Below are 7,868 nucleotides of genomic sequence, written 5' to 3'. Positions count from 1 at the left end.
TTTGAACTCATCATCTGTATAAAAGACACCTGTCCACAGCCTCAAACAGTCAGACTCCAAACTCCGCCATGGCCAAGACCAAAGAGCTTTCGAAGGACACCAGGAAAAGTATTGTAGACCTGCACCAGACTGGGAAGAGTGAATCTACAATAGGCAAGCAGCTTGGTGTGAAAAAATCAACTGTGGGAGCAATCATCAGAAAATGGAAGACATACAAGACCACTGATAATCTCCCTCGATCTGGGGCTCCACGCAAGATCTCATCCCGTGGGGTCAAAATGATCATGAGAACGGTGAGCAAAGATCCCAGAACCACACGGGGGGACCTGGTGAAAGACCTGCAGAGAGCTGGGACCAAAGTAACAAAGGTCACCATCAGTAACACACTACAACGGCAGGGAATCAAATCCCGCAGTGCCAGACGTGTTCCGCTGCTGAAGCCAGTGCATGTCCAGGCCCGTCTGAAGTTTGCCAGAGAGCACATGGATGATACAGCAGAGGATTGGGAGAATGTCATGTGGTCAGATGAAACCAAAGTAGAACTTTTTGGTATAAACTCAACTCGTCGTGTTTGGAGGAAGAAGAATACTGAGTTGCATCCCAAGAACACCATACCTACTGTGAAGCATGGGGGTGGAAACATCATGCTATGGGGCTGTTTTTCTGCCAAGGGGACAGGACGACTGATCCGTGTTAAGGACAGAATGAATGGGGCCATGTATCGTGAGATTTTGAGCCAAAACCTCCTTCCATCAGTGAGAACTTTGAAGATGAAACGAGGCTGGGTCTTCCAACATGACAATGATCCAAAACACACCGCCCGGGCAACAAAGGCGTGGCTCCGTAAGAAGCATTTGAAAGTCCTGGAGTGGCCTAGCCAGTCTCCAGACCTCAACCCCATAGAAAATCTGTGGCGGGAGTTGAAAGTCCGTGTTGCTCGGCGACAGCCCCAAAACATCACTGCTCTCGAGAAGATCTGCATGGAGGAATGGGCCAAAATACCAGCTATTGTGTGTGCAAACCTGGTAAAGACCTATAGTAAACGTTTGACCTCTGTTATTGCCAACAAAGGTTATGTTACAAAGTATTGAGTTGTATTTTTGTTATTGACCAAATACTTATTTTCCACCCTGATTTACCAATAAATTCTTTACAAATCCTACCATGTGGATTCATGGATTTTTTTTCCACATTCTGTCTCTCACAGTTGAAGTGTACCTCTGGTGCAAATTACTGACCTCTGTCATCATTTTAGGTGGGGGAACTTGCACAATCGGTGGCTGACTAAATACTTTTTTGCCCCACTGTACATATACTGATACTGATACGCACTCACTGACGCATCACCCTCCCTACCCCGGATCCAACACCACCTCCAACGCTTACCTCCCCCATGATGTGGACATCGGGTCAGCTGAAGGCGCAGTCGAAAGATTGTAGCGGTCCCAGATCAGATGTACACACTGGAACTCTTTCCCATGTTGCTTGTCTGTGTTTATTGTGTTATGGTGTGTTGATACCTGTGCATTCCTGTATTATCCTTTTGTGTTGCACATTTCAATGTTTTTTTTCCTCGCTACCTGGCCTGACCTGTCTCCCCAATGTGATGTTTGTATTGTATGTACGGTCGGCAAGGTCTGTCATCTCGGTTGTGGACCGAGATGACAGACCTGCAACTGACAAATAAAGGCTATCTCATCTCATCTCATCATCATGATATCTCTTTATCCAGTCTTTTTCTCTCTTTTTGTTTTACTGCATGCAGTTCTTCTACAGCCTGTCCCGCTATTGTTTTGTTGTATTCTCTTGAAATCTCCATTGCTCTACAAATATCTAGACATCTGTCTAATGTGAGGTTCTCTTCTCTGAGCAACCTTTCCCTCCAACTGGAGCTGTTCGTGCCACAGATGATCATGTCTCTGATCAGTGAGTCTTTTAATTGTCCAAAGTTGCAGTTGCATTCTCAGGTCCGTAACATATTTATCAATATTTTCTCCAGGAGCCTTATTGCGTGCAAAAAATCTGTATCTCTCGACAGTCTCATTAACTTTGGGATTACAGTATTCATCTATTTTTCTCATCAGCTCACTTACTGTTACTCTTGACTCAGCTCCGATCAGCGTTCCACAGAGCTCCCTGCCCCGTTCCCCAATCAGATAGTAAAACAGCTTCACTCTCGCCTTTTCCTCAGCATCCGGCAGAGCTAGTTTCGTGTAGAGTGTAAACCCTTCTTTCCACGCTTTAGACAGGTTCACTGAATCCATACTCCACTGTGCGGGTGGCTTCAATCCATCCATCGTAGACGCCGCTGCGCTCTTCTTGTCAGCGTCTCACCTGCTGTCCTGAGCCGTTAGCACCTCCGAGGCTAACTAGCCTAGCTGGACGCGTCGATACCGTCCAGCTAGGCTTGAAATTTACGTCCCATTTTCCCCTTTATTCTTTTTTCTCTGTATTGTCAATTTTGTCTAAGAAGAAATCTGAGGCTGCTGTTCTGAGAATGAGCTACCAAAGCTTTTTCTGAATAAGTCAATAAAGATCCATTTATGGAAAGCTGTGATGAAGGTAGCTTTGTCTTTAATTATATTCAACAATATAACATATTTGACCACTTTTAATTTATTTTTCTAACTTTAATACACTAAAGTTAAGGCTATATACCTAATTTCTAGTAAGTGGCCCAGCCCCTCCTAAATCTTTATGCATATGACCCTCAGTGAAAAAAGTTTGGACACCCCTGCGCTACGCATTTGGTGTGGTGCATGACTTTGGTGTCCTGTGGAGACATAGGAAGTTTCTGAAATCTGCTAAGGCAGCTGCCTCAGGGGGGCCGTCCTTTTAACTTGTGTTAGCTTCATTGCCCACACCTGACCTCACTGACCTTTCTGCTGTTTCTTTTGCCTCTCAGGCAGAGAAAGATCTCTGGCATAAATCTGGCTGCACACTGACGCAATCTGTCTGGTGTTTTTCTGACGGCCGCCCATGCCTGCCTAAGCATTTTTTCCCTTGGTTTCTTGTGGAAATAAAGAAAATATTTTACTGCTACTCATACTTATCATTATTACCATTGCATTAATCAAATTAATCATCTTTTCATTAAAACATTTATTGAAGCTGTTGGCATTACATTAACCTTTTTAATACAGGTGCAGCTATAACCATTTTATACACATTGCATTTTGTGCTTATTAAAGAGTTGAAGCTCAGTCAATTAATTGGAGGTTGTAAGCCTTGTTCGGCGCGATGTCTGGGCGATCTATTGTGTAAGTGACTTGGAGCTATAGAAGGTTAACACTGCATACACGCCTACAAAACATATATAATACATATAATCTAGAAACAGGCTTGAGTGAAGGCCTGGATGTATTCAGTTTCTTGTTGCATTTGAGTTTGCTTAGTAACAGGTGACAGAAGATGGGCCAAAGAGGAGGACAAGTCCCTGGGGATCTTCAGGGCCTGAATTCATCGCCATATTTGGAAAAAGATGCCAGAGAGGGGAACTTTGGTGTCGCATTTATCTCTTAAAATTGATCATTGTCTGTAAAAGTTGCAAATGATGTTCTTAAGATACAAATTATGTTCTTGTACAATGCGACAAGGGGCGTTACCCAACCCTGACATTATAAAAGCAATCTGAAGTGTATTTTTGGGCGGAGATCTACATCTGATGTTTTGCAGTGTACATCTTCCCACGCATGTGTTCAATAAACTTATCTGTTTGATTGCATCCTTCTGGGCCTCTGGTATTTTGTTTTGGTTCTCAACATCGCGAATCGGGACAGTGGGTACAAGGGTTAGACCATGTGTCCAAAGGGGGGATGCTACAGGCAGTAACAATGCTGTGGTTCACAAAAGGCTTTTCTGCAGCAGCTGAAAAGTATTGTTAAAAGTGTCTAATTTGCGCGACCAATAATGTGTGACGTCCAGCTCGTGTAGATACTGTAGCACACCCTCCACCTGACATGCACTTTTACCATCTTATGATGGATTTCATTGAACTAACACCAAAGAAGTATTGTTTGGTGGTAGTCGACATGTTTTCTAAGTGGTTAGAAGTGCTCCCAACCAAGCATGCAGATGGTAGCGCTGTGGCAAAAGCTCTTCTGTCAGAAATCATCCCTAGATGGGGCATCCCGGGAAAAATCACTAGTGACAATGGCACTCACTTTTCACTTCACTTCTCTCCCCTCTACCATCTTCGACATGACCCTGACCAAACGCTGCAGCAGCTGGACCCACCACAACAATCTGAAAATGTCAACAGTGCTGCAGGAAAGGGATCTCATGCAGCAGAGATGGAGGGCGCTAAACCTAAGGCCCGTTTCACTACACGGGGGAAATTCCCAGACAGCTTCCGCTGACAGAGCTGTGATGAGATGCCCATTAAGCCCGGATGAAAAGTGAAGCAAAGCAAAAGAATAACTCTGTATTAACTCTGTATTAACACTGTGCAGGGCAGTGACGGACCAACACGGATGATCGGGCAGCAGGGAAAAGGGCGTGGCAGAGATGGAAGGAGCAACTGAGGTTAAAAGCCACCTCAGAATGGACAAAACACAGAAGAAGACGCAGGTCGGCAAGCATGGACACTGGAGAAAGGACTGCCCCAATTTGGGTCAGAACCAGGATGGACAGAACTGTGAGCAGCAGCAGCAATGGTCGCAAACAGACTGAAAAGGAGGAGGGCAGGAGCCCAGGGCACGCTTCAGGCCGTGGTTTACCCAAGACAACAGAGCAGGAAAGCGATGAACACACACACTGACTGAGCATGAGGTGATACATAGACAAACACATGTGCACTCGTTGATTTAGTGAGAAATGACACACACATCTCAACTGAAATGCTGATTCACTGAGAAGTGATCCACACACAAAATACACATGCGCAATGAAGAGTGATGCACACACACACATGCTGATGCAATGAAGAATGCTTTGCTAACAAGTGCTTATGCTGATACGCAAAATGCTGTGCACACACACCCACTTACAGACGCTGTTATAAGAAACCATTGATACACAGAACACATTTTATGTTATCCTGAGGGCACTTATGTACATTTAACAAACAAGGTCTAAAATTCTCTGCTTATGAAAACAATGTCTGTGTGTGGTGAGAGGGTGGAATTTTTGCACGTGACTGCATGCCTCAGGATGTTAATGGCTGCTCAAGGCCTGGACTGAATTGTTCACTGTGCTTCACACAGCCTGATGAGAGTTATGAGGAGCAGTGGTATAGTGTGAAAATGATAAACTAACTGTGTAATGTTTAATTCGGGGCACACAATATTGTTCCATGAGGACACTTAAACTTTCCTGTGAATTTTCTGTTGATTTTTCCTTAGCAGTAGGTTGATTTTATCAGTGAGGTTTGGGTTGTTTTCATTCTCTAAGAGAGAGAGACAGTTTTATGTTTGGACATGTCTGGAACTGGCCCTAGTATTTGTTATTTTATTATTGTATTGTTTACTTTTGTTTTGCTTTGTTACAGTGCATTGGGATAAGAAATCTGAGAGGTGTGATCCACCGGTGGTGATATTTTGTGAGTTCATGATCTAAGAATCAGCTCTTTTTTAACCATGCCTGGAAGATTGAAGTTTAAAGTGCTATGAAATATTCTTACTGGAAATAGTCACAAAGTGTGCTTCTCCATGGTTATAATGGGCTTTGGAGAAATTCACTTATATGGGACACTGACCACATGAGATGGTAAGTCCTGAGTCTAAAAGGATTGCAGTGAATAAATCCAGTCCAAAATCATAAAGAATTGTTTTCCTTTTAAAAATCTGACGTTATCTTGCTGTTGATGGAGACTGGACTAGGTTGCGCGTGAGACTCCACTATCAGCAATATCTGGTATGGATGCGTGTGAATGAATGCATGTGACTGGACTGTGATGGACTGACAATGTAGAATAAAGTTTTGACTGACTTGATACTGAGACGAAGACTGCACCAACTTTAGGACTAGTAAATGTTGACAAACAATTCACCACGCCAGTAAGAAAAGGGTGGATGCTTTGTTTTGTTTTTTGCAGGAGCAGGAGGACAAAAGAGACCAGAGGGGGAGACAGAGTGTAGCTTCACATGAGAGTGTGGAACTGCAGACTTAACCCTTTGGCTGCTAATTTGAGGTACTGATTTTTGCATGAAGAACACTGTGTTTTATTGGCTGTGTTTTGATTAGGGTATCACATTGCGTGGTTGGTAAATGCAAAGGAGGGGACTCACCTATAGCACTTAAGTAATCAGCATGGCTGAAGGAATGACATTAAGGAAGCATCAACAACATGACTGCAAAAGAAGCAGTTACGGACATCAGATTGACATCAGATCTACAAACTGAGCCACTGGTACATACAAATCTTGAGAAAACTTGCTATAGTGAATTAGAACCTTGATGGGAAGGAGGAAACATCACACAATCTGCCTTAGCTCAGGTGGCAGAAATTTTGGCTCTCACCAAAGGCAGTACAACTTTCAGGAGGAGGAAGGAGTAAAACATCTATACAGACTCAGCAGACCTGACAAACAAATGCTCTAACAGAGGAGTCATTACCATCATTTGACAGAAGATGACATTAAAACAAAGATGCAGGAGCCTACAAGATCAGTGGGCGGGTGGAGAAACAAACAACACAGAATAGTGGACGTTGGAAAGTACATGTTGAGAGATCAAGTTGCCCTGACAAAACTTGGTCAGCTATTGTTAAAACGACCACATGGTCCTTCACATGAGAGCAGAAACAGACGTAAAAGAATATGGAAGGCCTGTAAGTGACACCCACACATGGCAGAGATGGTGGAAAACTGTGTGAGGGAATGCAACACCTGTAATGAACACAACCCAAAGCAGCTGTATCAGTGTTCAAAAAGGGAAGTTTACAACACTGACGCTCCTTTTGGGGACATGAAAATGGATTCTACAGACAGAGCTGACAAAAAGACAACAAAGAACATGGAAATCTTCTTGTGATGGTGGACAGATTCACCAACTAGGAAGAAGCAAAACCCAGGTGAGAAAAGACGCAAACCCAGTCATACAATGGCTGTGAAATGAACTGATACAAAGACATGAAGTACCGAGAACCGTTAAAAATCAGACAAAAGATTCCACTGTAACAATGAACATCTGAAAGAAGTGGAGAACAAGTTCTGACATGATTAATCACTGGAACATCTTACCATTCAGAATCGCAGGCCATTGTAAAAGGCCAATTAAATATTTTATAGGAAAATCGGCACAACCAAAGCAATAACAAAGGGTATGGTCCAAAATAGAGTTGTGTGATAATAAACCCTGGTCCACGTGACTGAGGTTTTTTCCTTTTAAAATAGCCAATCATTAAAAGTAGAATACAGCCGACAGGAGCATGTGCTAGGAGGTGGTACTGCAAAAAGAACAAAAGCAAAATAAAGAAAACCCATTGTGTTGAACTTTGTTAAATTCAAATTAAAATGTACCATTACACTCAGAGGATCAACATGAAATCAAAATATATGCAAATTTTGTATGAAGCACATGACTGATAACTGTTCTGTCCGGAGCTTTTGTTTCCTATAGCACCCACTTGATCACACCACAAGTTTTTCGCCACCAAAGGAAGGTAATTGCAAATGTTCGAGGGAGGAATATCACGAAAAGTGGGAAAGGTAAGCCCCGATGGGGGTGATAACAACATAAAATTCACTTATGGTCAAATTTAGAAACAGTGAGGAGTTCTAGATAACCATAATTCAGCAAAACCCCATGAGGATTGAAGGTGAGAATCTATAATATTTTGAAATAACTGTCATGGTCCGACAGCCCTCGCCTGGCTGCCTGCCCATGTGTTATTGTGTGCATGTCGCTCCCTTCCCCTCTACCCCCCC

The sequence above is a fragment of the Maylandia zebra genome, linkage group LG6 (genome assembly GCF_041146795.1).
Source record: "Maylandia zebra isolate NMK-2024a linkage group LG6, Mzebra_GT3a, whole genome shotgun sequence".
NCBI classification, from domain to species: Eukaryota; Metazoa; Chordata; class Actinopteri; order Cichliformes; family Cichlidae; genus Maylandia; species Maylandia zebra.
This window is presented reverse-complemented; position numbering follows the sequence as displayed.